The 23,863-nt window shown below is 36.1% G+C and overlaps 1 protein-coding gene across 1 annotated transcript in view; it reads left to right on the top strand.

The window, feature by feature from the left end:
- The window catches only part of IL1RAPL1 (interleukin 1 receptor accessory protein like 1), a 381,033-nt gene that overhangs the window by 313,125 nt on the left and 44,045 nt on the right, over positions 1 to 23,863 (top strand). The window lies entirely within an intron of this gene.

The raw sequence follows: 23,863 nt of genomic DNA on the forward strand, positions 1-23,863 counted from the left end.
CGGTATTGGAGTTCTTCAGTTCTAATTTACGTGTGAATGTGTTAGAGCTCAGTAAACTACACGTTATCAAATGGCTTGTCAACCCTTATACTTGTATAGTCTTACATATTTCTCTTAGATGTTATTCTCCCTAGGTAACATATAACACAAATGAAAACATGACATGGTTTGAAATCATAATATTTGCCTCATTAATTCACATCTGGAATTCATAAGAATAAATTTTATCCATGCCTGAGAAAGAAAATCTTTATCATTTTTAAATATATGCAGTTATTAACTTTATGATAACTCCATCTCATTAGCAGCTCGCTTAGCTCCAGTAATTCTAATTCATAACTACAAATGTAAAATAAAATAAAATTGCTGGCTAAGACTCCTGAAGTATGTTTAGATACATACCAGAATTAATGATGATTTATAAGGAATAGGTCATAGCAATAAACATTTTCCTACTTGGAGTAGACCAAATATTGTATTTTGAGCTGGGCTTCTGGTGTAGTCCATTCCTAAATTTGTTTTTCACACTTTCATCTACACTGAATTCCTCTCTCCCATCTCCTAGGAGAAGGAATAATGCTGCGAAGACTGTACAAGAGAGTATCAGAGTGGCAACATAAGAAGATGGAGGTTAAAAGACTGCAGAACTATTAGTTCAGCTAATTAATCAGCTGAAACTCCATTTAATCATCCAGCATGAGCAATGTAAAGAATAACATGTCTGTAAATACCTAAGCAAGGTTGTAAGGAAGAAGAACACTGTTCTTTTTTAGGAACAAAATCAGATCCTATAAAACCAGTGGTGAAAAAAATATTGCTTCTTGACATTTTTAGGCTTTTTGCAGCTAACAGTGTTGATATGTGTTTTGTTGTAAGTGACCCTACCTTGAAGATGCTCACACTGCAGAGCAATGCTTAAATCCTGAGAGTATGGTCTCTCGCCTGGGAATCTGGCTTCAAGTGCTACATTCAGTGGTCACTGAAGTGTATCACTAAAATTAATAATGTAGCTTATATCCATTGTCTCGTTTACATTAGCTTTTATAAACCAAAACTTGAAAAGACCTTAAAGTTTTAACGTCAATATGTCATTTCAGGTAATTTACTTGTTCATTTCCTTTCTTCATTTCTGCACCAGCCTTGGGAAAATATGTAAGCATTTGTGAGAGTTTAAACTGTGCTATGCTTAGTGCACTCTAAAGTCACAGTTAAGTCATCTTACAATCATCTTATATTCATTTTGCCTTGAAAGCGGTAGTAAGACATTGTTAACAGTCTGAAAGGCAGCAGATATAACTGCATATTATATCAGAAGAAGAGACAATTATAAAAAGGGTATGAGATGAAGTACCTGCTTAGAAAGCTGTAATTTTAACTGGTAATTAAACTCAAGTGTTTCATTTTCCCAGTCAGCTCATCAGACTCTAGAAAATAAATGATCTGAAAGTGAAATCCTTTGGGAGAAACAATAATAATTAATTACATTTCTCAAGGGACAAGATATTCCCAAAGCTTGTTTCTGGGTAAGCTCTTGAGCAACAGATATTACAATGTACAGGTGGCAAAGTAGGGAGGATTAAAAAAAAAAGTTAATTTAATTTGAATATTCATAAAGGTCTCCAGCCTGGATTACAGTCTACCATAATTTTCTTAAAAATCGCAGAATCAGTACATGTTTCCCATAGTATAGTCACAGTTAATGTCTATCACCTTTGCCCATATGAAAATAAGGAGACAGTATTCTACAGGATTTGCTGCAGTATTTTCTCTGGCATTCTTCCAAAAGTTAATCACATGTACAGACAAATTAGTGATAAAAAGGACCTAGTAGGTCAGAAAGTAATATCTCTTTGCAATGCATGAATTCTCCCAAGAGAACATCCTATTATGTTTTTCCTCTATATTGGATTTAAGACTTGAAGTGTTGGGAATTCCCCTTTTGTTCTGGGAAATTAATCGATTCTATTTTTCCTAATTTTTTTCTGACTAATTTTTCTTCTGATTAATTTCCTTCAGTTGCTTCAAGTTATTGTGTTTACTCCCTGCATGACTATCAATCCCTTCTTAGTTTTTGTTTAGCTACTCTACACATATTAAAATTTTAATCTATTCTTGTATGTCAATCCCTTCAGACCTCTCACACTTTTCAGTATTTTTCTCCATAATCCTTCTGTTCTGCATACTCATTCTATTTATCAACCATCCACAGTGAGAGCTGAATTTAAAACCTCTACTACCAAAACCAGAGTTTTTATGGAGAAAGGTAAGGGCATCTTCCAAAAGACAACTAGCAGTTTTGAAATTGTTGGGGTAAAATACCTATCTGTTCTTTCCTTCCCCCTGCAGAAAAGGTGTAAAACTGTATCTTTAATGACTATCTCAGGTTGTTTGCTTGTTTTTATAATGGCCTTAAAAGATGAACTCAAGATGAAGCTTTTCATGACGTGACAGTTGAAAAGTAGGTGAGAGATGTTTCACAGCTGATATGGAAGATAAACAAGCATCCTATCACAGCACCTCTCGGGACAGACAGCAGAAGTAGCATACTGAGAACTACAGATTTTTAGCTTGGACAAATCTCCACAATAATTTGGATGAATTTGTTCTGGGGCATAGGTGTGTTTCTTACTTGTGGCACTGTGTATCTCTACGTACATACAGCAAATGGGGAACCACAGCTCCCCAGCTGTCCAGGAAAAGCCGAGCAGAAGTTTGCTGCTTAGGCAAGAGTAGTACGGTATCATCCTTCTTCACAATCCCACCACTCCAGCCTCAAAGTAGCATTTTTGCTATTGTCAGTCAAGCGTTGCCAGCATGCAGAATCCTTCAGAATAGAGGATCCCATGTGACAGTGTTGACAGCGCCTTGATCAAGCGCTAAATGAGATTGGGGGTAAGAAGCAATATCTCTTATTAGATTATCTGAACCTAGCAGTGACACAAAAAAGCATTATAAAAGCTAGAGACTCTTAGGAATTATTCACTGAACATCAGCATTTTCTACCTTATTAACATCATTTTTTTTCTGCCCTTGCCATTGGAGGTATTATAAATGAGAATATGTCAGGAGGACATATTTCCAGTTGCTCAGTCTTGTTGTATCTTTACCATGTGATCCCTCCTGTAAAGATCGGACAGCTTGCATCACTTGAGGATCCATCAATAGCTTTATGTAGGAGAGTAATAAATATTTATCAAAGAAAAATATGCATGACCAGTCTATACCTCCCTAAAAACATCTCGGCTTATTACAGACAAAAGTTTCTCCAGCACTCCCACATCAAGAATAGAATGATTTCAAATGTTCAGGTCCCTGAAACTAAAAATTTTAACTGCATAATGAAAGAAACCAAGGTGATTTCAAGGCTCTTCCTAAGCATCTAAGGTATTTTTCCTTTTACCTTAAAATACCTCCTAAAAATTCAATCAATCAGAGAAAAGAAAAGTTTCATACGTCTTTTAATTAGGCCACTTTTATAGTTAAAAAGTAGCGCTAGAACATCATTCATACTTAAGTAGCCAAAGTAGATATGAAGTAGCACCCTAGTGTTTCGTGCAGATAAGCATCATATGATGACAAAGATAAAAAGCATAGTTTATCTGAAACCTGTTTGAAATTGGTGGCCTGAGGATAGAATCCAACTGTTCTGAGACAGATTTTCAACACAGGAGTCCTAAAGATTTGGTGAGTCCAATGCACCAAGATGACACAGTTTATGTGGCACTCAGTGACCGGAAATAATCATACTGATGCATGGAGTTAGAGAAGAAGTGTTCTCATCCTGCTGAGCTGTCTGAAAAGCAAAGACAGGATGACATAAGCAACAAGAGTCAAAACCAAGAATAACAAATTACATATATAAATAATTCAATGCAAAATAATATTTCTCTGAATTTCTAAAGCAAAACTTTGGCAACAGGTTATTAGTTCCAGTTGTCTACAAGATTTCAAAAAATGAGGTATATCAAAAAACTCTGAACAGAGTTGCAATATTGTATTTGTTATTTATTTATTTATGCATTTCTTTGTGTTGTGTTAGTGCCTTGGGGCAATTGTACTGGACAACAGGCAAGTACATTACTTAGATATTACCATTCCCCAGGAAAGCTTAGAGTATAAAATATGATAACAAGCAGATACAGGGAGCTTGGTCACTGAGCTGTCTCTTTCCAACTGCAGATCTCAGAATACATCACAGGTCTGTGAGTAAAAACAGAATTAAAAGGCACAAAAGAAGCACAGAAAGTACCAGGATGCGTGACTGTAGCAATACGTGAAGTGCTTTGATGAAGCAAAGCACTTAAGCATATAGTTAGCCTTAAACATATGAGGGTTTTCACTGGCATTGGCAGTAACAGTGTTTTGTGGAACTGGGTACAAAAACTGCAAGAGCATAAGAATGTAAAGTAAAAAATGAAGAAAATCCCCTAAAGCATTATTAATCTAGTAAGCTCATAGAACTTGTAGTTTAGCCAACTATTGCCTAATTAATATCTATATTTACATGAAATTATTACCTAAAATGTTCTTGTAAGGATATCAAATGTCAGTGCGCAAATTCAGTATTTCATTCCTCCTTCATTTTTGAAAGTTGGAAACTGTTTAAAAGGCAAAATATTTGCAAATATTCTTCAGTTATCTCTGTATATATGTTAATACCATGTTACTACAGCCGTAGGAATTTCAGATGCCATCTAGCAGAACACCTCAGTTTGTGTTTAACAGCATGTGTTTAAGAATGCACATGACCTACAGTGTTCTCCTTTCACATCTCACACAATACAAAATAACGTATCCCTCAGGAACAAGGGTCTTCTTGTTTAAAGAAAACTTCCTTGACAAAAAAGTTAGTTAATACAGTTAATTAGTAATATCAGATTAAAAAATCAAATGGGATTGGACGACATTCTTTTGGCAAACATTGCAGTTTAGGGAGTTCAAGTTACAATGAGAGGAAAAGAGATGATTTTTCTTCTGCTTGATGAAGAGAAAATACTGAGGTTCTCCTGTGATTTCTTTTCAGGTATCTAGGCAGTGACAGTAGAATAAATTCACTTAGAATCTGGCACAGGATTAAAGCTTTACGTATGGGAAACTGAAATAAAGGCTTTTTTGTTTGGATTTTCTGAGCCTAACAGGTATCACTGAGAATACAAAGACATGGAAACTAAAATTTAGCCCCTATTCTCAAAGTTTTTTTTAAAAAAGGATTGCCTTTGTGTTTGTTGAAGAGGACAAATCCTGAGAATGGCACCGTAGCTGCACAAAGAGGGTGAGAGGAAAGAATGTGCTCGGATCTCTGTTGTTTACAGACTGCTTACTGAGAAATATGGGAACAAAATACTGCCAAAATGAAACAGTTTCATTATGCTCATTTTGTACAGGTTTAATGGCCACAGGCAATGAAGAATGAAGGCCAGAGTAAGATCACATATACATAACCAATTTTGTTTGCTAAAGTAGCTCTTTTCTCGTGTATGTAGCAGCCACTGTCAGAGAAGAGAAGAAAAATACCATTTCTGATATATGGCTAAAGAAACAGATTGAAATTTATCTGACCAGATGCAATTCATTCTGAGCTGCCTGGCCACTTCCAAAGTCAATAGCACCAAACACAAACAGTGTTTCAATTTGAATACTGGCTTAGCATAAATTAACATGCAAAATTTGCAAGTTTTTTCTGTGTTTGCAGAATTATAAGAGTGGATGTGAAAAATAAAAATCAGACATAATGAGAAATTATAAACCACAAAAGCAAATGGCAGCTTTACTCCTTCAAATCAGAGGACTTTTTTACAGGGAAATTTATATTAATTGATTAAAATGTTCCTGAGAAGGTTTTGTTGCTCAGATAAAATGGAACAGAAAATCTTGTAGAGTTCATCCTAAAACGCACTATGACTTTGATGCTAAAGAATTCTTGCACTATTAATTTTTTCTTTATTTTTATGGTTAGAATATTGTTAATTCTATCATGGCTTAATATTTGGGTTTCTTTCCAATAATTTTTTCATACTTTTTAGTTTGGGTTATAAAATTAGCTTTCTGAACCTTTCTATTGGGCAAGTATTTTCCAATATCCTATACATTTTTATTTTAAAAGATGTATTTTTCCTAAGTGTTACACCCTGTGGTCTGATCTCTCTTCAACAGTTAAATGGCCTGTGGTGTAGTGGTGTACTCACATCCTCCAGCTCTTGTAGTTTCCTTTGGAATGTTCTTAATTTTTATGTGTTTCCAGCCCAAGGACTGCTTAGGAGTCTGAGCGCTGTTTGTCATTTATTGTGATTATCCATCTTGAAGAAGCACTCACATCCAGAGCAACATTCTGTAGAAAATAAAAGAAGACATAACTTTTGCCCTAAAAATTTACAGAAAAAGTAGATGGACAGTGACTTGACATACGTGTTAGACCCAAAAATGCTGATAAATCTTCTTTTCTAATGCTCTTAGAAAGGCTCATATCCAGAGGACTATGCTAGTCTAGTATTTTTATCATTCATGTCAGTTACTTAATAATACCATTAAAACATTCAGCTAGAATTTGTGGATGATCTCTAAGAAGGGTTGTTGAGGAGAAATTCGAAAGCAGAGGGGAGAGACCAGGCACATGTTGCATTAGCAACTGTATGAGAAAAAGGACTGCAAGAGAAAGTTGGACAGGCAAAGTGAAAAGATGAAATTTGAGATGTAAATGGAAAAAGGCCAAACATACAATGTACCTACCCTAAATGGAATATTAGGGTGGCACAAGGAACAGTGGCTTTGTCTCCTTCCTACAGTATGGTTTTGCAAAACTTTCTGAATGGTACATGGAAGAAGCTAGAGAAAGGCAGCCACTCTTGGGATGCAAATGTCTCCTCTCTGGTAGACAGGAAAAGGAACCTTGACTGAGCCTTGATTTAGCACCTAAATAATGCAGCTAATGGCAGCATGTAAGGAGGATAACAATCTGACTTTTGCAGCTGCCATGACTTTTCAGCCCAGAAAGGACAGGGAAATTTGGTCACAATTTCTGCTCCTCCTAGACTGTTGTCTCAGTCAAAAGGCTCAAACTAGCTAGTAAGATTAAACAGGCAGGAAAATACATGAAAACAGTAATGATGTATTGCTGGGTTTTGACCCTGTTTTTCTTAGGTTTGAATATTTCATATATTGAAAGTTCTATAAACCTTTAAAGGCAGTGGTGTTTGTAAATGGCATACTAACAGAAACTTGTTTTTAATGACTTTCTCACTAGCTGTACAACAAAGATTAAAAAAGCTATTCCTGTAATTTTCTTTCAATTTTTTACAATATTACCACACAGTAAATAAGATACTTAGTTCTGACTTTTTATGTTATTTATTGATTTATAACATATGCTTCACACACACAAATACACTTTTTTAATACAGCATCAGGAAAACAGCACATAAAATCTAACACGTCATAAAACATAATTGATAAACTGCAAAAATAAAATTACTGCAATAAGGCACCACTGTGGGTTGAACCTGTGAGGGGCTGAGACATCTGACAAGTGTTAGATTCTGCACTTCAAAGAATCTTTCCAGACTGCTTTCCAAGTTCATATTGTTTAATATAGATACTCAAATAGTCCAGCCTACATACTGAAGGCATCTTGTGAAATCAATAGAATTTATCCTCAGTAGCAGCTGTAGGATTTGGCCTCTGGATAGCGTAAAAGAACAAGAAAAAGTGATTCAGGAAGGGCATATATTTTATGAGTAGAAACAGCAATGCTAATTGAATTCTACAAAGAGACTATCACTGAAATGTGAAGAGCCTTTGAGCAAATTTATGGCCACATTACGCCTTCTTTTTGTATCCCATTGTGCTCATCTGGCTCATAATTTGGCTCCAAGAGCCAAATCCTCAGCTGCTATAAATTGGTGTCATTCCACTGAAGACAGAGAAGCTGCACTGATTTATACCAGCTGTGGACCAGGCATATTTATTCCTTCTATTTTTTCCAATATTTGAATGAAGATATAGCCAGAAAAGCTACTATGGTCTAAAGAGCAGATGAATAAACATAGTTTGAAACAGATACAGCATGGTTATAGCACTTCCATTACCTGAAGAAAAAGATAAGACTCAAACTACAACTGGACGTCAGTTAATTGGCGATTCAGTGATCTCCTCACCATATACCATATAAGCAGGTACATTCAGCTCAGGATCATTTAAACCTTCATTTTATTTGTAGAAAACTGATTACAAATGAGAATTTGTTCTGAGCAAATTTAGTTCTTGTGTTTGGTTTTGTGGTTTTTTTTCTTAAATCGATGGATCATCATATACCAGTCTGCATTTCTGTGTTGGTTTTTGAAACAAAGTTTTTCAGTAGCAATAAATTGTATTAGTCACATTAAAATGTGAATTTCATGTATTTATGAACATTGGGTAATACATGTTGGCTTCTGAAATCACTGAATTCCCAGTTTTATTGCATTCATTTTCCTTTTGTTTGTATCCTGGTTTACATTAATTTAGTGAGCAGAAGCAGCTTGAACTAAAAAAATGGAAATTTATGTCAATATTATTTTTCCTTAACAAAAACTGAATATTATTTTTCCTTGGTAAAGTCTTCTTAATGAAAGCCTCTGGATTTCTGTAGGCATTGTACAGCCTGAATGTTCGGCATGACTCCTACAAATTTAAGATTTTTCTATCATGCCCAGAGAAAGTGAGATAGTATTTCCTGATAGACTCTCTGCACTCTGGGATATACATACAAAGCCATAGACATACTTAGAAGAAACAGATACTCTGGTCTTCACTTCTCCACAAACTGATCTGCAAGGCTGGTTAAGAATCAGATTGTCTCCGTCTGGATAGCTCTCAGCACATTGAAAGAGGCTTCTAATTCCTGGGTGGCATGTCCCATTAGCTCACTGTAGTTATTTCTTTGATACTCAGAATTAAGAAAGCTAAAGGTGTATGTTGAAGATGTCTTGGAATTTTCTGAAGTGACACTCACTTATTTGGAGTATGCCAAAAACTGTATTCAAATACTGAAGTACAGACTCAGTGACTGACTTCTTATTTTTACTTTTTATTAATGCATCACTGTCTATTGGAGTAAGTTAATTCACCAGGACAAGTTAAGGCTATAGGGCCTTTTGTGACAGTCTGGTACTGTCTCAAACACAGACTGTGCACCCAAAGGATCAGAGGACATATCGTTAGGAACAGGGGTTCCCCCCTTAAAAGTATGAGGAAAAAAATAAATATGAAAGAAATTTTGGAAAATGTGAAAACTGTCCCTTTGTGAAGGAGGAGTTTATTGCTTTTAGGTAATTAATAATAATTTATTATAAACTATTAGTTGGTTAATACTGATCAATTAATGAATAATTAATATTTAGGTGAATGTGATTAATTGCTAAATAATGATGAGTTGATACTGTTTAGGAACTGACTAATGATTAATAGTGATTATTAATTATTATTGATGATAATTATAAATTCTACTTATACTGTATCTTCAGTAAAACTATTTATCCCTTTCCAGTAAGTATCTATCCCTGTAGCATCTAAAGGACAGATCAGTCAAACTACAGGGAAACGAGCCCCTTGTTCTCTTTAAGAATGTGTCTAAGTGACTTTACAATTGTTGGGTAAATGGATGGAGCCTTTATTTTGACTGCAATACCCATCTGGATAGAGTCTCTGTAATTCCTGTTGTAATTTTTTACCAACTTGAAGCAAACAGGACATGATTCAGCTGTTAAGGCAATGTGCTTATAATAGCCTAAAATACTACATCCATTAATTTATGCATTTTGTTTCCCATTTGAGGAAAAAAAGGCAGTTCAGCACAGTTTGAAAAGACAGGTCTTAAAGAGTGTGATGGATGAGACTTTAAAATGGAGCAAAATTTTCTGAATAATTCTACAACCTGAGTTTTTCATTGAAAAATTCAGAGCTGGAGTAATAAGGTGTAACCTCAGAGTTTTGAACTCAGCTGCTGTTATGAAAGGATAATGTGCAATTTGAGGAGCAAAAAAATACATTTTAGGAATTTGGATCAGACCCTTTTGGAATAAGCCCATAATCTAGATGGTTTTGAATTAATATGGCTGGGCACCAAGAAAATATATCTATGGCAAGAGAGCCTTCAACAGCAAGTGATGAAGTTAAATTAGATCTATGAACACTACATAGTGGCATCACATTTGGACCTGGTAAAACACAGGTTCCACTGAAACTTTTGAATCTTTGTTATTCACTGCTCTATCAGGCTCCAGAAACCCAGAGCCTCTGAACCTCTCAACTCCCATGTAAATCATGATTTGCACAGTACTCACAGGTGAATAAAGAGGTGCCTTCCTCTTGCACAGAACTGAATTTTACCCCTCACTATATTCAGTCGCTACTCTCAAAGGCATTACCTCATTGGGGATTTAAACGCTAGTGACAGTCATTTTGCTACCTCCAGCTACAAGAAACTTTACAACTAGTGAGAGACTTTGGCTCATATTTGAGTCCTGCCAAGGGAATCTGAAGTTTAAACACGGCAAAATCTTGGCCCATCATGCAAACCAGGTCCGAGTGTGTTTGTTCAGTATTCCATAATTGTTGGCATCTCTATCACAGCTGAGTGAAGTTTCATCTTATTTCTTGTGTGTGGCCACCGAGGGAGAGAAATGTTCATGTACACGTAAGCAAGCGTTGCCAGCAGGCACTAGAGGTGTGAACTTCAACCTGTGGGGAAGGGTCTGTGCTGGAGAGTCAGGTGTTGGATCTCTGTCCCTGTGGGTAAGCGCAAACGCACACAGCTGCTGGTGGCTGAAGCTCCCAGGGTATTTTCCCCCATGCTATTAAAAACCCTGCATTGAACTGCACATGTAGTGCTATCCAGTGTAAACAGAGTGTGTTCACCCCTTCCCATTCTGAAGATGTGCCAGTTCCTTGGTGTGTGAAATGGAAAGCTACAGTACGTTATAAAAATGTGATCGATGATTTAGGTGGCTGTATTCAGCTGTAAGGAATAAATGCTGAGCTCGGCAGAAACTACTAAAGGCAAAACCACAAGTCATTTACTAGCAATTTAAAGCACATGAGATTTGTAATGCATGAGGCCCTGAGGCCCATCACTTCTCTTCAGTAATGGGAAACAATGTTTTGGTGAAAAATGGCACGTTTAATTTCAACCTTGTGCTGTAAAATATAAAGGCAGCCTAGTTTTCTTCATTTCTCAGGGTGCAGCTATTTGCATCTTATTCAAACTGCTACTGGATGTTCAAAGAATTGGCAATATTAATATCCCTTGAGTGAGTTTTGTTATGAAGGAAAAAAATTATTTCAGGATCACTAAAACAGTACAGTTTTAAAACTACTGGTGTAAATGATTCAAAATTTATCTTGCGTATGGTAAACTTGTGTAAGATTAACTCCATAGTGAGCCAATACAGCCACCTTTTGAAGGAAAAAATGAAAATGTCACCTATTTCTATACAAGTACCAATACAGCTATGTAGTTCAAATATGAATTTAAATTTAAGGGGACCACAGTGGATGAAGGGATGCTCACATGAAGCTGAAATACTGAGACATCACATACTTGGTTTGACAAAGATAAACACCAACCAGCTGGGGGCTTATGCTGAAGTTTCCCTGATGTCAAATTTTCAGTTTACGAGACAGCCTTTAAAACATTGTTCCACTTTGAACAGTGAACATGTGAAAATGGGGTAGTAGATCCCACTGTGAGTTTGGAGGACTGGGAATTTAGGTAAAAAACGTCTTTTTATTTTCAAAGCACCCTGCATGACCTAGAGACTGGAAGGCACAATGAACCTGCAACCTTACGACACCACAGTCCGTACAGCAAAGCTAATCAGGTTTTGCCAGTTTTCCATGGGTTATTTCCAACATGGTTATGTTAGCTTAATCCCTGAGTTACCACCTCCTCTCTGAAAAAAGCGTTGATGCTAGGTGAGTTCTGTAAGCAACCAGGTGGTGATATAATGACTGCAAATCCTCCCGTAACTAGGAAAGATCAGTATCTGTTTTCTCCTGTGCTATCAGCAGCTGAGCAACAGGTTACTGATAAACCAAGCTGGAGCTGAACGATTTATTTTGGTTGACTTTCTGTGCACTGCCCTAAATATCCCACCTTTTTCGCATCTCTGCTCTGTGCAATACATTGCCCTTCCCTCTGCTCCCATGCCTCCCCAGTGCCAGCTCTGCCAACCCTACATCTCATTGTGTGCACCTTTGCAGAAAGGATTATTTTAGTTATAAAATAGCTGTTGTAAACATCCCAAATTCCAAAGGTAATAAAAACGTCCTGAAATACTTCTTCTGGATAGATAAATTAATAGATGAAAATTGTATCCATTCATCCGTTTGCTAATGAAGATTAAAGCCCAGTAGTAGGCAATGAAGAAATAATGCTTTTAATTTATTTTTTCTTTTAAGTCTCTAGTGGAGTCTTTCCCTTACTGAAAACTTGAACTTTTTGAAACTTTGTTTATCACAAGTAAACTCTGTCTGAGAAAGTTCCTAACCAGAAATACAAGTTACTTGACACTACAAATCCTTAGACCAGCAACATGAGGCAGGAGGGAGGGAGTTAAAGCTGTGAACTAGATATTTATACTTTTATCCTGAATCTATTGAAACCATGGTAATACATCAATCATTTCTTCTCTGCCAGTGTAACCCCTCCTAACTTGGTTAATAGAAAGGATTAAGATGAAGAGGAAGTAGTAAAAGTACTTTCTGTCAAGTGGCAGTGTACATATCCACTTAAAATCAAGTATCTATACAAGGAGCCATAACTGGCTAAGAGGCAGTTTTCATGTCCTACAATGATTTTTTTCCCCAAAATTATTAAATTGGAATAAAAAAATCAAAATCACAAAAGCTTTTAAGAACTCAAACCTCAAGATAAATCACATCAGTCAAAACTTTTCAAGATAGTTTTTTATTTGATCCTTTTTAGATTTTTTTTTCCATTTTTAAACAAAACGTCGATTTCTTTTTACAGCAAAAGGCTTACCTTATTAAAAGATTGTGCTGGACTTCATTATTTGGAGTAATTTAGGAGTGGCAAACTGTTTAGATAATAAAAAAAAAATAAGAAGATTGAGTAAGGAGACAATAAAAGTGTTTTTGAATGGCCTGCAGGTGGGGACATGAAGGATTTTGATAGTCAAAGCTGCTTTCAAAGAAGCTGATCTTAGTAGTCAGGTTTTTATGGCAATGGGTGAGAACATTTATAGGACTGCTAGAGAGAAGGCTGTTGTAGAAATTAGATGAGACGCGTCTCTTCAGAGGTTAGGGATGTTAAGAAAGGGCAGATATCATAAATGCTGTGGTAGAAAATAACAAGATTTAGTCACATTCTACATTGATGGTGTGAGAAAGAGCAAGAGCCGGATCTGTTCACAGTTGTTTTCCTTCTGTGAATCTTCTTTTTTTCATTTTTATGAGCAGTGTGTTTACAGCATTTTAATTCAGAGAGATCAGATCCCAGGGTACTAGAAATCACTGTTCTTCCTAAATCATACTTCAAAGGAAGTCTAGGACTAGCAAAAGATTTGCAATTTATGTTCAATAATTAGGGCAGAGCACCTGCTAAGTCAGAATATTAGAACTTCTCATTTAGTGACAAATCATGAGACAGTGATGTCCAAGGCTGTTTTAATGTAAATTGATTTAAAATTATTATGGCGTCTCTCCTTAGTTGGCTGTGATTGCATAGACATCTATGGAAAAGCATTACTGTGCTCTAAGTCCGTGTTTTTTAAGTCCATGTGTTGTTGGGTTTTTTTTAAGTAGCATGTTTTTTAATGAAGACTGTTGAATCTGTGACCATGCAGAATGTACTTTGAATAAAATTCTTTTCCATACTAGTAGATTTATTTTTTATTTCTTTCCATGAGCTATACAATATCTGACCACAGTAATTAGTTACTGTGATTTCATATTCTAGAGCCTGCTGAAAGATGGCAGTCATATTTTTCTTGCCTTTTTCTCTGGGCTGCTACCTGTAGTCTTTCTTCCCTGGGAAACTCTTTTATGAAGTTGCTCAGAAACAATAGGCAAAGAGTCAAAAGCTGCAGTGCTCACATAACAGGGACCAGTGGGCATGTGCCTGCTTAAACTGTACCTGGTGTTCAGATGAAATTATGGCACGCATTAGCAACAGAACCATTTCTACAAGTGTTTGGTCCCAGGAAGATTGTGGTAGTATCTGCCATAGTATGTCAATCTATTTCAAACTTCTGTTATAACAGTATAAAACCAAAGTCATACCCAGATTTTGAAAAAACTTTAAGTTTGATTTAAAAATAGTATATTCTTTTCATGGTGCTGGAAATAGCCTATAATTATTTTTGCCAAATTTAATTTTCTATTGGATTAACTTTTCTTGTCTTAATGTATAAAGTTCATTTATTCTTAATTAGGCAATGGTAATGGTAATGACTGAGACTGAGACCACTCTTGGAAGGTTTTAGAAATGAATGAATGAATTTTTCCAGAAGTTAAGAACAATTGAAATTGAAAAAACCTGGTGTAGTTTTAATTTTAGAGAATCTCTACTGGGAAAATTCAATATTGTGAGATAATTGTCTAGCAAAACAAAACTTTGTTCAACCTAAAGAATCTCAATAATTCAGTAGGGGTAGCCGAATACTTAAATTTAAGCGAACACATATATCTGTGTACATGTTTAATCTATTTCTATAATTTACCTCTAACCTTTTGGTGAATGAGTTTAACATCTGTAATAAAGACTGTTGCAAGCAAGGGTAAAAATGTGAAATATATTTTTAATAATTCTGCTGTGTTGTTACAATGTTTATTACCCCAATACTGAGACATGTGGATGGAAATGATCTTTTCCCCTTAAAGATAGTTTGATACCTGTTCAATTTAGCTCTTAATTATGTACTTTCCTTTATAAACTGTGAGTTTGCCTAATTGATTTCATTTGTATGAGTGCAGCAGAGATGGGACTGAGATGTTTAAAGTAAAGCATGTTCTTTACCATGCTGCTGAATCAAAACCTTGATCAGATATCAAACAGGAATTTGTCTCCAGAATATTTAGGCTTGATCAGTGTGAAAGGTTGTGTCCTACATCTGTGGTTAATTATGGCTGTTTGCCAGATTCACCAGGTCACTGGGTTATCCTCACAGTGCCTCAGAATCAGGAAAAATCACATTTGGTTTAGTAAATTATCTCTTTGTTTATGTCATTATTGAGAGTTTTGATATGTCCTTGGTTAGTTCTACAGTTACAGTGAAAACTCCTTTGTAACCTTATTTTGTGGTGGAGACTTTTCTGATGAATCACAGGGCAGAAATCCCAGCATTGCCCTCCAAGTGCCTGGGACAATTCTTCAACCTAGCTTCTGTAATATGAATCCAAAGTAGTCTGAACATTAAAAAAAAAAAACCTAAGCAAAACTTTATTAAAAATATCATTCTATCTAGTTCATATAGTATGGGTACCTAAGGCATAAACAGAGAGAATGATCCATATGCCGAGCGTTAGTCATTCATGCCAGTTAATACCCTGTTTGAGATGTTTAAATCTGAATGACAGAGGTGCATGGAATATGACAGAAAATAATTTTTTATTTGAAATGCAAGCCAAACTCCAAATACAAACCATTGTCTCAATGATTCAGGAAATTTTAACACCTTTTATCTATTCTTATGACATTCACAAGTAATTCTCCTGGCTTCATATTAGAATACAAGTGCTAAAACAAAGGTCAAAATGACCTCAACTTGAGAAGTTGAAAGCACTGTAACCTATACAGAAAATGTTCTGTGATGGCACACTTTGTTCCAGGCCTAAGGATTCTTACTCCATTTCAATTTTGATACACAACCAAAAAGCTTTTGTCTCATGGTTTTTTGTGTTATAGATAGCAATAGATAAACTTCTCTTGGTTAAAATACTGTAAAATTTGTTGTTGTTCTAGAGATATGTTGCCCGGACAAAATCAGGACCTACAGAAAATTTCTTTCCATATGGTCTTTCCAAGTCCTTTGGTTCAGTCTGTTGTTTTTAGAATACCGAGCAGTCAAGTTAAATCCATGCAGGCACCTCCATGATGTTTTAGGCTCTGTGTTATTTAATGTCTTCATCCCAGCAGGATGACAATGACCATACAAACATGTAATCTGTTATGAGTCACTCGCATGGCATATTTTAAAGGAAATTTGAACTCACAGAAGATAGTTTAGCCAAGACAATTCTTGCTCTGCAGATTTCTCAATGACTGCCAGATTGGGGTCTTTTCAGTAAGTGTATTCTGAGCAAGATTAATTTATATAACACTTCCATTCTGTCACATCTGGAGATATAAAGGCTGGCAGAAAAAAATCCTACATAATCTTTTAGTGAAGTTCTGCATGTTTTCTGCATGTTTCTGTACAAGTCTAAGGCACCTGAAGGAATGTAGAGTGTTATGTTATGTTGTGTTTACATATCTCACCCCTTGACAGAAATGAAATATGTAGAGACGCAATACCTCTCCCTTCTCTCTTGCTCTACAAAATACGATTTGCCTGAAAGGCTAGGATATGGTGAAAGGACAATTTAGATATGGGAGATTAATACCTTAAAGAAGTCTGTCTACACATTAATATGCACAGCTCAACCCTTGTGATTTGAATCTGCCAAGGGACAATACTTGCATAAGAAATGAGTGCAATTTTTAGGATTGAAATTAAATAAATTTTTCAGGAATATTTGCTTCAACAATGATGCCATGCAGTATTTAATTTTGGAGTAGCCTACTCTTTCATTCAGCACAAAACAGTAAGTTGCATTTCATTTCCAGTTTTTTAATCCCCTTTGAAAAATCTTTCCTTTGTCAGGGTAGTCCATTTCTCAAAATAAAATCAATTAGCATAAGAAATATTGAGAAAGTTTATTTGAAAATGTTAAAAGAACTCTACTGATATTTTCTACCTTTCTCTAGTCTGTCAGGCAAAACCCATCTGAATTCACAAATAATTTTGCATCTTTCTTCCTTTTGTTTTCTAAAATTATATATTCGCTGAAAAAACATTGCCTTGGTCAAGACAAAATGAATTGCATAAAAGCTTTGCGTACATCTGAGGAAGGAAGCATAGTCACGATTTACATGGTCTTTTACTGGGAATTTTGCTCTTTGTGGTCTCCTGAGTAACTGGAACTGTCACAATTCTGAATGAGAGCTAACGCACCCTGCTTAGCATCTGGATAGACCTTGCCTGTCTCTGTTTCCAAATGAGCCATTATCATTACCTTACATGACCAGCAGGCATTTCTTCCCTCTACCAACTCCAGTCTCTCCCATCTGTAAAGAAGTTCCTCTCTCTACCAACAGAATTACAAATTTCATCTTATTTTTTATGATCATCCTTGAATAGTTCCAGGCAATTTATATACATGAACCTTTTAATTCACTTAAGATGCCTTTCTTAGGAGGATAAGAATTCATTACGAAGCATTACTAAATAGGTCAATTCCCATGATGTTATAGTCTCTGGATAGTCCTCCTTTTTATGCATTAAAAACCAAAGGATTTTCTTACAGGATCTTTAACGTGTAGAAACCTTATGTTCTCTTCGAATTCAGAAGAAGAGGAAGAGAGAATTAATATTTAAACTGAATTATTACCCATACCCCCCCAAGAAGATATAACTTGAATCCAAACAAACCATGGAGATTACTGGCAAACCTGGCAAAGGAATCATTACCACAACTGTGTTATCAGGCAGCTGAGAAGAGAATGAGAATAAGTGCTTACTTCATGAGGGCAAATATTCCCTCCAATATTCTCCCAAAGGGAATATATTTCAGTCTACCAATAAAGGGGATACATTCCAGAGAATTTTAAAGCATTATAGTGAATAAAAACTAATTATATAGTATTTAATTCAAATTTAATTCAAATTCAAGCATTTTTCTTGGTTTCTGTCCAAATTTCTCACATAATTATACAACTTTCTTACTGGTATTTTGGCTAAACTCCAGTAAAACATCAGTTTAATATCTACTAAGTAGGTTAGAAGTAAGAAAACTATATCCTGCGCTAAGGGTGTGGACTCAGTGGTCTGAAAAGTCTCTGCTGCAGTCACTGTGTTTCGATGACTATCTTTCCTATTAACAGTAAGTGTTCATCCCCTAACACGAGAAATAAAATCCTTTCTTGCAAGGTATGGGCTGATTTTTTCTTCTTTCCTCACAATTAGTCATTTTCTCCAGCTGACTAAGATTTCAGCTTTCATCTCAGCTTTCAAAGGAGCTATTCTGATATTCCTCTTCCCAGTTCACCACACTCTTTCTTTGTGTGGTCATCACAAACTCATTTGGGAGTGGACGACAGGCAGCATTTGATAGGGCTCTACTTGATAACATGAGCCAGAAGTACAAGAAGTATTTCAGTAATTGTGGTGAGCAGTGAAGATTGTTCAGTGACCCATGGATGAAAGATTGACTAAACCCTTTCTTTTTAGTCCACATAAAAACCCAGATTCCATTTACCTCCTGTTCACCCATAATAAAAGACTCCAAGGTGATACACCTTTGCATGGAAGGAGTAATATGGACTGTCCTCATGCATTTATCTCACAGCAATAGGAGCCTTAAATGGTTTTATATTTCATTACACTACTACAGCTGTTGAGCTGGGCAGTGGTAATGATGAGGGCTATTTTGCCAGCCATCAACAGATGGTATATTACTCTGCAAAATGCTGCAGTGCTGTGAAGGCAGTGGTTGAAATCCCAGACTAGGAAGGGAGTTTTGCTGTCAGCCTAGGCTGTACTTCAGCAATTGGTTTCTCATCATGCTAGCAATCATAGAAGTGTATTAATTATGTTCTACTTGGCAGAATATATAAATACAGCCACTTGTATCAGAAAAGTTGTAATGTAGAATATCTTAGATGGTCAATACAAAGGCAATATAGAAATACAAAATGCTGTCCATAAAAATAGAGGTTAAATGGATCATTTTGTGAAAGGATACAGGTCAAAGTTAATGTAACTTGGAGTCCCAAGTTTTCCCACTGGATTGCAGAAATAGGAAAAAAGCAAATCGATGTATGGGGCACACACTGGTTATGTAACATGGAAGTGAAAATGATTTTAAATAGAAGTGGACAGGGCAAGTGTTTGTTCTAACTTTGTAATGAATGTTTTAATTTCTTCACATCTGTATCTCCTAGCAAATATGGTCTCTAACCAGTAAAAACCATTAGACTATATTGTTAGGGTCCAAATTCATCCCTATTATAATACCACTCATGACAGTAATTATGCTTTCAGGGTGTATTTTAAAAGACTTACATACATATTGACTGAAGAAACATGGAATCTACTGAAAGAATTAAATAGCACATGGACACCCACCCATGTAAGAATGTACATCTATTTTTATATCATATGCAGTTAGATTTGATCTTGATTGTAGGTTAATGACATGGACTATCAATATAAGATTAACAAAGTAGTTACCAGCACACATTTTTCTTCCAATTATAATTCCTTCTCTAATACAGTGAATTAAATTACAAAATGTTTTCTCTGATTTTTATCTTTATTACTTTGCTTTTTTTCATTTTACCCATGCCTTTCTTTCTACAACAAAAGCATCCAGAAAGCACTATGTTTGCTACAAGTCAATAGTGAAAAGAAAAGGAAGTAAAAAGATATCTGGGATATTATAACAAACATTGCAAAGATCTTCCTACTAGAAGCAGGAATATTTCTGGAAAAGGAATGAAGTTTAGGTGTGTAATGAGCATGAGAGAAATTATCCTCTTCCCCCATGAAGCTTATGATCCAATACCCCCAGCCTATAAACAGTTATGTAAATGCTTAATTTGAAGCATATGAGTCATCTCATAGCTTACCCAGTGTTAAGCAGTTTCCTCATTGCAGAAGTGTAGCCTAGACCAGAGTAATAATAGGTGTGCTTTTTGCTAAGGTTTCACTAGCAATTTGTTTAGAGCCCTTTACAGTGTCTAACCATTCAAGCTTTATTTATTCTTTTCCGAATAAGTTGAAAGTAATATTGCCCTACAGGTTATACTGAATTAAACTTGACACCCTTTGTATAAATACATTAATAAGTCTGCCCCTTTCTTCACACTTCTTTACATAGCCTGTCAAAATGAATAACCTCTTTGAGGAACAGATGAAGAAATAGTGAATGAAGAAATGAACAATCACAAATGTAACCAGGAATACTTGTTATCACAGCGACATTTATTGGCCTCCACCAGAAGGAGGATCCATTGCAATTTTAATCTGGTTTATACGGAAGAATCAGTAATGATAAATCTACAGTATGCAACATATCCTACAGTTACATCACCAATGTGGTTCAGAATGAGTGAGCTCTGGTACAGAAGCAATACAGACAATCTAATACAGCTTTTTACAGCTATATTGCTTTCAGGACTTTAGCTATTATATCTGCATATTAGTTCACTATGTAATGTACCCAGGCCTACTCATTCATTCAGTTGATGCTGGGGAGTCTCGATTGTGGAATCTCATTGACTTGCTGCCCTTGTAGTTTAATTAAACAAAACAGAGGATGGGAGGACAAATTTCTATGAGCCCTGATGGCAGATGAATTAGAATAGAAACTGTCAGTAAGTATCCCAAAGCTATACAGAACACATGTAGCAGAGGTGGAACTGCATCTAAATGTCAAGGTCAGAAGTTTTTGGTAAAAGATAGTCTCATCCAGAACAAACGAGCTTCACCAAGTTTTGGTAAATCAAACATCTTAGATTTATGGTAAGTCAGTGGAGATCCCCAAGCTTACACTGCCTTGGTCTTGGATATTGATAATCATATGGGGCCTTTCACACTTGATGCAGTAAAGCTGGATTTCCTGTGGGCTACAGTTGTCATCTTAGAAGCAGCCTTACTGTGCAACACGACTGGTATGCATCCCTGGCCTGGAGATGGTCGACATGGAAAGCACCCTAGAAGTTACAGCTTCAAGAAGCTTAAGCTGGACTTCCAAGGTACATGTTTCCAGGCAGAAAGCTGTGGAAGAGCTTCAAGATCATTGATTTGAAATTTGCTAGCAGTAAAGCCTTGGGATCTCCAGCTCCAACTAAGTTGCTCTCTTTAACAGAGAGTTTTAAAAGTCTCAGAACATAGGTTGACCAAGGTCCAACAGGATTTCCAATACTCCTCCTACAGCACTTGAATTCAGAACCTGCAAGTCCTGGGAGAGATCCCAGCATCTTTGCTTAACAGGCAACCCTTGCTCTTGGGACTATCCTGGGCTAACATCTCTGAGGTGCTAGTCTATTCAAATTAAATAAACTAACAGACAGAAAGCAATCCAAGAAAACAGAATGGCAAGCCCTTTTTATCAGAAATCCCGTCTCCTGGAAACCTCTGCTTTTCCATCCCACTGCCTAAACTACAGAAAGTTAATTCTATTGAAGCCAGTGTGTCCAGTCTATGAATAATTCATTTATGGTCAATTCATAAATAAAACTGTAAAAATACTATGTGAGATATGTTTTTGTTCCTGTCTAACCAATAAGCAACAATTTGCCTTGGTAATTTTAAATAATGTATTGGAGCTTTTCATGTTCCCACTTAGTGAAAGGGTGAGCTAGGAGCTCTGCATTTTTTTGTCTTTCTTAGTGAAAATCTGGGGGTTTGCATCTCTTTACACAAACAACAGCTCATCTGCAGTATCTCCCATGTCACCAAGATAAGTTTTTATTCATAAAAGTGACATTTGAGTAACTAATAGCTTTTTAATAGAAATATCTCTAAAATGAACATAAAAAGCAGATTTTTTTCCTTCAAAGTCTTAATTTATGCAGAAAATGTCATGTCAACCTTTTCCTTCTGCCTTTTCGACAAATGCTCTTTTCAAACTTACATTTCAGTTTCATTCTAATATGTAACATGTGCTATTCATATTAGGAATGATTAATTTTATTCAGGATAGCAAACTGCTTCTCTTAGCTAGTTCTTATTCATAATTCCACTCTTAAATCTACAGCAGAAGAATCTTTCTCATGGATGAAAGGAAGCAGCTGCTGTCAGCCAGTTCTCCAAAACCTCTTTTTACAGTGTGTTGCTTTGTTTTGTTTTGTTGGTTTTTTTTCTTCCTGATCACTCCTCAGACAATGTAATTTTGTAATATTTGATGACCTTTTATGTTAGGGTCCTGGCAGATTCTGGCCTTCATAACTTTATGTGTAAACACAGAGGTTTAAGATGCATCTCCATATTAAGAGGGTTCAGGCTGCCTCTGGCCTGATCTGGGTGCTGGAGGTCTAGTCCTGGAGTTGTTGCTGGGCAGGGAGGTGCTGGCAATTGCAGATCTCTCAGGATGGGGAAGAGGGGATGGTATGAGAAAGGGTGACTGTGAGAACAAGAGGCAGCAGGAGTGTTGTGGGCTTTTGTTTTGAGGAGGAAAAGCAATATCCCTGTTGCAGCTATAGGCTTTGATAGGCCCTTTCAACTCAGCCTTTTACTGAAACCTGCTTTTCAGCTACTGCCGTGTCACTGGGTAAGTGCCAGCAGGCCATCTCTAAGAGGATATCTTCCCATTACCGTCATCTAGCTTCCCAAATGCATACTCTTGAAGAGGTCATGTCCTAATCTCAACAGCAACAATCTTTTTCTGTTTCTCAGCTACTCCTTCCACACAATACTGACCTAAACATTTAAAATGGAAACAGCTTCTACAAGAATCCCTTACTGTAGTATAAGGGGACACAATTCGGCAGGACATTTAAAAATCACTACTGTTCCCATTGAGTTAGCTTTTCTCTCACACTCATCAGGACAGGTGTTCATTTTAGAGACTGACACAGAGGAAATAGAAAAGTTACAGGACCAGCCATCCCATGTCATCCTATTACCTGCCTTGGACACCAAGGAAATGATGCCTGCCATGACAGTCCTGAAAAAAATCCTCAGTTCATCTTCAAATGACCACCTAGAGTAAAAACAACTTTGCCTTTTTCCCTCTGCCTTTTATTATTTTCCCCTGTTTTTTCATGTCTCTTAAATTCTCTCATTATTTAACATTTGAACTTTATCCTCTCACTCTACAAAGTGTTTTAGGAGATTAATTCAGGTAAAATAAAGTTTAATACACTTGCTATCCAAATTCTAATGCATTAAAAAAAAATCCAAACAACTCTTGCAAAACTTCAGTCATAACTATCTCTGATTACCCTGAAAGCTGGAGAAAATAAAAGCAAGTTGGGGGCAAAACATTCAGCTGGATAAGCTCACCTAGCTGCTTTTTATCATAACAATAATTTTCCATCTTTTACCTTCTCAAATAAATGCACATGCTTTTGTTAAAAAGCACACTGCTGAACTTCTATCAGAAGGCTATTTTTTCTTGTCTCCTAGTGTTAATGAAGCTGATTACTGGTACTGTTTTATATGTGCATCCTGTTAGAACAGACAGATTAATTGCCCACAAAAGACAACCAAATATTAGTAGCATTGCTGTAATTTAAAGTCTGTCAACATTTTCATCATAAAATTAAGGAGTTAATTTTTTCATCATAAAATTAGGGAGTTAAATTTTAAGGACTCCCTTAAAATTTCAGGGACTATGACTCTCATATCTACATTTTTGCCCTCCTGCTGTTGAATACTGTCAGTTACAGAATGCTGGGATAGTGGATCTTTGCTTTGATTCAGTCTGGTGGCTGTTTTACTCTTTCCCACTTTTTTGTGTTTGAAGATTAAGAATCCCAAATTAACATTCAAAAAAATATTTGTTTTTGAAAGAAGGAGCATTTTTAAAGTAGGGTGTTTTTTTTCCCACTGTTCTCACCTCAGATAATCCATATGACTTCATTTAAGATAGGTATGGATTTAAC

The sequence above is a fragment of the Gavia stellata genome, chromosome 1, assembly GCF_030936135.1.
Source record: "Gavia stellata isolate bGavSte3 chromosome 1, bGavSte3.hap2, whole genome shotgun sequence".
Classification (NCBI taxonomy): Eukaryota; Metazoa; Chordata; class Aves; order Gaviiformes; family Gaviidae; genus Gavia; species Gavia stellata.